This window comes from Cryptomeria japonica, chromosome 9, assembly GCF_030272615.1.
Source record: "Cryptomeria japonica chromosome 9, Sugi_1.0, whole genome shotgun sequence".
In the NCBI taxonomy this organism is placed as follows: Eukaryota; Viridiplantae; Streptophyta; class Pinopsida; order Cupressales; family Cupressaceae; genus Cryptomeria; species Cryptomeria japonica.
The window spans coordinates 683,539,036-683,547,949 of NC_081413.1; positions in this window are offsets into that span (position 1 = coordinate 683,539,036).

The following is an 8,914-nucleotide window of genomic DNA, read 5'->3' on the forward strand; positions in this document are numbered from 1 at the left end:
GAGTGATTCAATCTTACATACCGGGGTGTCTTTGTTTGCTATTGTTCTTCAGTTACAGTGGAATTTTCAGATGATACCGGTGTAACTGGATCTTAATTCTGTATCGGTGTAGGTTCATTTGTCAGTATCTATGTTGCTGGTTCAGAGTCTATATACCTTGAAGTTCCTCTAAACTGTTCATCAATTTTCACATTTTTACTCTCAACAATTTTCTGCAATCTTTTGTTAGAACATCTATATGCCTTGCTCTTAGATGAATAACCAAGAAATATTCCTTCATCACTTCTAGGATCAAATTTGCCAATATACTCATCTCTTCTAATATAGCATTTACTTCCAAATATTCTGAAATATTTAAGAGTAGGAGTAATACCTGTAGACACCTAAAATTGTCCAGTCTAATTAAATAAATCTTTATTTTATTTATTTAATTACTTTAGCCTAATTCTTCGAATAATTAAATAAATCTTTATTTATTTAATTAATTCATTTATCCTCTTCTAGCCTTATTTCTCATTTAAATAAATACATTTATTTATTTAAATTATCCTTTTTTCTAAATTAAATAAATATTTTATTTATTTAATTATCCCACTTCTTCTATTAATTAAATAAATCTTTATTTATTTAATTAATTCATTAACCTTTTCTACCCATGACACATGTCATTCATCTCTTAATTCCTACACTACCTACCCTCTTATTATTTTTTTATTTTCTTTACCTACCCTCTAATCATAGCCGACCATTTATCTTTTACACCTCTCAATCTTATCCCTCCATTTCATATAGTGTCTTCTATATAAGGAGATGCATCCTTCATTATCTAGCCCCTGGACATATACATTCTAATCAAGCATCCTAGCATTCAAACTTTCATATGCAATCCTACTTGCAACCGCATTTCCATTCTTTGTTGAGCTCTTGTGCACATATAAAATCTGAAAGAAAATATATCAAGCAAGATCAATGGAGATAGGAAGAATGGAGATTCAAACCCTATTGGACATGTGATGGTATAATCTTTGTGATTTCATTTGATTTGCATTGTCTTAGGTAATCTTCATATGTTATGGTGGGTCTTTGTTGTTGTTAGGCTAGGGTTTTGTGGTTGAATTCATTTAGTCTTTCAATATTGTTGTTATCCATTTTCACCGTATACATTTTGGCATGCCCAGTGGGACTCTTGTCCCATTTGCATTTAACATCTTTTGTTGCAGATTTTGTGTTTTTAAATTGCAGATTTGACATTTACGACAACATTTTGATATTTTCGCGTCTACGTACATTTGGATCGTGTTTTTTATTTTTCGCCACGTCTGTGACATCTAGAATCACGTTTGCGCCTTCGACATTATTTTATTTTTTTGCAGATTCTAGGAAACGTGTCTGTGTTCCCTATTCACGTCTGTGAGGCCTCCAAACGCGTCTATGTTCAGGAACCGCATCTGTGTCAGATCCAGCTGTGTTTGCGCATTTATATAGCATTTGTGTTACTTATAACCGCGTTTGTGTTCAGTTGTTGAATTTTGACTTCTTTAATTTGATTTTTCGACATTCGAATATCAGATCTGGTTTATATTAAGCTAACATCTTTAGATCTAACGAAATTGGTGCAGCTTGTTTTGAAAGCAAAATTGTTTTGTTGAAGGCCCCTATTTCACAAAGTCTTTTGGATCTAAAAATTTACCTAACTTGTGTGCTTGCAGGAAGGGGTGATCATTTGAAACAAATCCAAACTACTAACGAATCTTTGTTGCAGGATCTTAGCAAGGGTTTTTGATCTTTCATTGTGTGCCTTGTTTTCATAGATTATCAAACACTTCAATTGGTGCACTAAAATTGAACTAGTGTCTTTTGTGTCTTGAGCAATAGGCTCTTTTTGTTTAATCTTTAGAGGGCATGTCTCCCCATGTGGTCATTAGGACTACTAGTGAGGAGAGAACGACCCAAGTGGTAGTGAGGAAAACCCACCTCTTCCGAACCGCTATAAACAACTGTATCCATGGTGAAAACTATGGATAATGTGTGTTGATTAGTTCATACCGACACTATGTCTCCCCATAAATCCGTTTGATCAAATTTATTTGATCATTTGTAGGGTGTAACCCCTATGGCTGGGAGCCTTCTATATTTACAGAGCTGAAAGTGTCGCATGTATGGCCACACGAGCGGATGCCCTTACTAGCACCATTTTGTTTTAGAAGCCAAAATCCTTCTAGTTGTTGGGGCAGGAGGTCAGACCTCTAGAGCGACCCACACACATACGGTTCTTAGTAGAGATACAAAGTTCGCCACGAGGAGTTTGCGTGGGGACTGATGCTTGGCTGCCTCGAGAAGTGAGTGTTGAGGGTGGAGCCAGTGGGGTCAAGCATCTAAGTATCTGCTCTGAATATCATAGCCTCATGTGGGAATCAACAACTATTGTCCTGGCCAACCATAAGAATTGTGCTTGTCTTATTTTGAACAATCAAACATTTAAGACCAAACATCAAAACATTGTGTCTTTTGTGTCTTCAAGTGTATCTAAAACATTTTTTACATCAAACAACACACTTTCTTTGAGTCATTTTGAGTCTAAACACTTGCAAACATTGAGTCCTCATCAACATTGTGTCCTCTTGTCATGAAACAAGTCAAAAATTCAGATTTGGTCACAACAAGTCACTTCACAGATTGGAAAAATTGCACAAAGTTTTCAAAAACGCGTATGTGTCTGATAGAACCGCGTTTGTGTCATCTAAATGAGTCTGTGAAGGGCAGAAACATGTCTATGTCTTTTGAGCAACATTGCACTTACAACATCTCAGAAACGTGTCTATGTCAAATAGAACCACGTCTGTGTCATTTAAGTGCATCTGTGAAGTATACAGGCACGTTTGTGTTCAGAATTGAAAAAAATTTACAATCCAGTAAACAAGATACAATCAATTTCTGACTTATTGAGCTTCCTAGGTCTCTCTCTGGGTTTTCATCTAGCATTCAACCTGTCTTTGAGTCTCACAAAGTCCATCATTGCTTTACACCTTATATTACAATCACATTTGTCTAAACTTGAGTGAAAAGGTCACTTGCTCGTCCTCATCATACTTTGTCAACACATTACATACAACAACATTTTGCTAAGTGGTCCCTCATCAAGGTCTATCACCTTTGGCTCTCATTTGTTCTTACTTAGAGTCAAGGTCAACTTACCTCATCAAAAGAAACTATCATCTCTTTGGAAGTCACACCTACTCTATTACATACATACTTGGTCTTACAATTTGGACATTGCGAGTACACCTTAGATTCATTTACATTCCATCCAACTCTTGGTCTTCCATACTCTTTCCATTTTCATCTAGTCTCACACATCTTGGTCAATACCTAGTTCATGGTTGAAACATGTTCCCAAAAATCTAGGAGAGAAACTAAAGAGGCTCAAGAGTCCGCAAACATGAGTTCCTATGAGTATGACAATGACATCTTCTTCAATTCTGATCATACCACATTACCTGACATGGATGCCTATAGAAACATTCCAAATGTTGAGAACATGGACACTACAAACAACAATGATGCACACAATGACAATATGGACAACATTTCAGTACATTCAATAGAAGTGGAAGATTCCATTATGGATCCCTGTTTCAATCGATTGGTTGAGGAAATAATGAGGAGAGATAGACAATATTTCTTACAAGTGATGGCACAAAGTGGAGCCAAGATCCCTCATGATTTTGACATGTCTCAAATAATGGAAAATCAACCTTTGCAACAACATCACCTCAATATGGATCAAAGGAGGCCTAATAGTGGAGGCAATAGAGGACCACATCTTGTGCCTAAATCACCGTCATCTTTGTTTCAAAAACCTAAGGTCCCATACACACATGGTCAAGCATATGATACTCATCTTCATAGACCATTATGGAAGTCTTATGTAGAAAAATATACTCAATCACATACCAATGCTAAGGACCAACCACCAAAGAAATTGGATATCCAAAGGCATGTTCAAAATTTGAACACAAGGAAACCCTGCGTCAAATTTGGGGGCAACACACTAGAACAAACTCATGAGATTCCTATAGAGTATGGTATACAAGGACAAAGCAAATATTCTATTCCTCACCATGACTATATACCAAGTGGTCCATATACGCAGCATCATTATAGACCTCCCCCATATGAACATTTGTATGATCAATATCATCCATAGATGCAGCATGCTCCTCCTCCACCGAGTGGCTTAAGCATGGGGTATGGTCCAAGAAGTCGGTCTCCACCTAAGAACAATTTGGAATAGCAAATCAAGGATTTACAAAAGAAAATGGAGGACATAAATACACCGAAGCCAACTTACACAATGAGAGACATATGTCCTTATCCATTTGACAAAAGCATTCCAATGCCTCCATTTCCTACACACTTTGAGATGCCTAAGTTTGATAAGTATAGAGGAAAAGGGGATCCTAAGGCACACATATGACAATTTTTCACAGCTTGCATTGAGGTAGCAGCAGAAGAGACATATTTGATGAGATTATTCCCACAAAGATTAGGTGATCAAGCTATGGAATGGTTCTCCCAACTTCCACATGGAATTAAGTCATGGGGTGACTTAGCAGAGGCATTTATTCAACATTTCTCATACAACATAGAGACAGACATATCAGTCACTACCTTGTGCAACACCAAGAAAAAAGATGGAGAATCTTTTTCATCATTTTTACAAAGATGGAGAAATCTAGCTAGTAGATGCTCTTGTGAAATTCCACAGAAACAAATGGTAGAGATGTTCACTCAAAATGTTAACAAAGACATTGGTTATGACTTGAGAAAATCTTGTTTATCCACTTTCAAGGACATCATTGAAAAAGGCTTAGCAACAGAGAAGGTCGTAATTGAACAAGGAGTCATTAAGATATTCAAGGAAAACAAAGATGAATTTAAAGGAAAAGATAAGCCAAGATTTTGGAATAAAAACAAGAACACAGTCAATGATGGTGTTGTGGATGCCAATATAGTACGACCCAAAATTATTTTTTCTAGATCAAGCTCTACAAACAATCAAGTGAATACTCAAACAACTTCCAAGTCACGAAGGAAGTACACTCCATTGGGAGAACCACTTGAGTCCATTTTCAAAAAGCTAGTGGCAAACAAGATAATCACAATTCCAGATTTGCCTCCATATGAGCCAAAGGTCAAACCAAATTGGTGGAATGATGATGAGTATTGTGATTTTCATAAGAGAAAAGGACATAAAACATGAAATTGCCATCGACTGAAGAACATCATACAAGATCTTATTGATAGAGGTGACATTAAGATTGAAGGACACTCATCCAATCAAGAACACAAAATGTTTAAAGAACTATTCCCAAAACATGACAAGGGAAAAGCTAAAGCCACAGATGACCAAACCAACTATACTAGAGAATCTTATAACTATGATTCAACTATCAATAACATTTCGATGGACAATTATGTCTCTACCATTATCATCAAGGACAAAACACCAGAAAGTTCTACCCAAAGACCCAAGATTGTCCTAAAAGGCATTGGATCTTCTTCCGACCCTACCTCTGAATGTAATGTTACAACTCGTCGAGGTAAATTCACTTTGTAAGGTGCTCCAACTAAAAACACCACTTCCTCATCAACCAAGCCTGAGTATGACCTTGTAGAATAGTTAGGGAAAACACCCGCACTTATCTCAATCCTTGAGCTCTTACGCATATCCCCCACACATAAAGCCATTCTTGACAAAATCTTGAGAGACACTTCTATCCCTACTAATATGAACGTGGACCAATTTCAAGCCATGGTGGGATACCTTTCTATTCCACACTCCCTTACATTCACAGAAGCTGATGACACCTCCATAAGTCAGCCACATAATGCACCATTACACATTGACGCCTTTATACACAAAAATCGAATAAAACGAGTCCTGATAGATGGAGGAGCAGTTCTAAACATTTGTACATTAAGCACTATTAAACAATTGGGATATTCAGATAAAGATGTGAATTCTACAAACAAAATTACCATCAAGGCATATGATGATGAAGAGCGTTCATCCAAAGGCATAGTCACCTTGCCTCTTAGAATTGGGCCAGTTACAAAGGATGTGGTTTGTCAAGTCCTAGACCTGGATCTCACATACAATATATTACTAGGACATCCTTGGATTCATGAAATGAGGGCAGTCCCATCTACATATCACCAATGCATTAAATTTCCTCACAATGGAGTTGAAATAATAGTTAATGGTGATCCTAATCCATTCATATACTGCAATAACTTGAGACCAAAAACTGAGACGATCATTCCAAGTAATAGGGAAGTTGTTCCTTTTGCTGCATACATTGATCCTGAATCATTAAAACCTTCAATGTCAAAACAAGGTGAGCTTAAAGGGAAATTCCAGGACAAGGGTATGGGTGAATACACTTTGAATCAAACCATGTGTTTACAACAAGTTATGAGCTCACCAAAAGAATATGGAAGACCACATCCTAATAAGCATCTATCATTATACTCAAATGGGACCCTACAATCTTTCAAAGATGGGGTGAATTGGAAGAAGAAGACTTATACAAAATGCTTTACAAAGACCCGGAAAATTATACACAAGATCACATTAGCCTACCATGTGAAAAATATGGCAAAGGGTTCAAGATCCTACAAAAATTTGGGTATGATGGAAAAAGTCCTCTTGGCTTGAGAAAGGAAGGCATCATTGAACCTTTAGAACCAGAATTAACATTCAAAAGGGAATGCTCGAAAGGACTTGGTTTCATGTCTTCCAACAAAAACATTCGAAAGACAAAAGAAGCATTACAAATCAAAGCTGCCAAAATTCAACAAGAGAATCGCTATTCCACAGACTCCAATGAATGGGAATGGGATTTAGACAAATCCTCCAGTGACTATGAACTCACCGAGACATTCAGAGAACCAAGTGAACCCACAGAAGAAGAGGAATTTTATAGAAAATTCAAAGTTGGTCAAGAAACAACCCCTGAGGATCCCACACAGTCCTTACCTCTAGGTTCTAGGTCAAAATCACATAGAATGAGGACACCTGTCCTGAAATGCGCTACTATTGATGACAATTTGGATTCATTCATGATTGAGGCAGATGAGGAGAGTGCCAACGATGACCTCGATAACTACCTCGACATACCTGAGTATAACTGCATCTTCACTCTTAGCCCCGCTAACTTTGAAGACATCAAAGGCCTTCCCCTTGTTCACCACCAACTTATTGACTGGGACTATGAAGGACCTGCACAGTTTGACACATTCCAAAATGATGAAGCCTTTATTGACTATCTAGGCATACGAGATGATCTTCCCCCTGGGGACCATAAAGAAGGATACACTATAGAACTCAATAGCATGGCATATTTTGGTGAGGGTGTCGGGCCTTCTAGTCGCAAAAATATAAAAATAAAAACAAATCAAGGGTCTTATGGTGAAAACCACGTTGTGGCACTGTCTGACCCTAAAAAAGTAAAAAAAAAAGACGAAAACCTCTCTGAGGCACCTGAGGATGCAAGACTCGACATCCTTCTAGCATCATATGAAGAAAGATCATCTATGTTGGTAGAGGAAACCATCAAAACAAACATTGGTACAAAAGAAAGTCCACATAACATATTCCTGGCTCAATCCCTAACAGAGACAGAAAGATCAAAGTTCATAAGTTTCTTCACAGAGTGACAAATTAATTTTGCATGGTCATATGCTGATATGCCTGGATTGGATCCGGATTTGGTAATGCGTCATTTGACAGTTAAACCGGGGGCAAAACTAGTGAAACAAAAATTAAGAAAGATGCATCCACAAGTGGCATTATTAGTCAAGGCAGAGCTTGAAAAACTATTGGATGTCGGATTCATACGCCCAATTGATTATCCTGAATGGATCTTCAACTTAGTGCCTGTTAGTAAACCAGATTGTAGCATCAGAATATGTACAGACTTCAGAGACATCAACAAAGCTTGTCCTAAGGATGACTTCCCATTACCAAACATAGATTTGATTGTATTGACATCAATGACAACAACATATCCTAGCAGTAGCAACATCCAACACTTTGGGAGTTCGACTGAACTCCCAAAGGGAGCTTAGTTTCGGCCCTTGTTTTTCCAGGAATGTACAATTTTTTTCTTTTGTTTTGTTTTTGTAGTTTAAAAAATAAATATATATGTTGTTATTTTTTTTTAATTATTTAGTTTATCAATTTTTTAAAAAAAATTAGAATGAAAGGATTAAAAAATGTTAAAATAAATTAAACCTAGTAAATTTTGAAAACCCATACTATGGAACCATTAGAAAAATATACCCAAATTACTATTAAATGATGACAAAAAAAAAACTATTTCCTCATTACCCTTACTATTAAGCCATAAAAAATCTAATCAATACACTACACATAGCAAATAAAATCCTCGTACTCATACAACTTAGACTTGGACACATACACCCAGACCCACACCCAAACTCACATGTAAACATACAAATACACCTGCACCTGCACATGCACCTACACATGCACATGCACCTGCACATGCACATGCACATACACATACACATACACATACACATACACATACACATACACATACACTTACATACACATACACATACATATACACATGCATACATAGATGTACATGTGTGTGCATGTGTATGTGTGTGTATATATGTGTGTGTACGTACACATGTATGTATGTATGTATGTATGTATGTATGTATGTATGTATGTATGTATGTATGTGTGTGTGTGTATGTATGTGAGTACACATGTATGTATACATGAATGCATGCATGTACGTATGTATGTGGGTACATATATGTGTGTGTATGTATGTATGCATTTGTATGTGTGTATATCTATGTATGCGTGTGT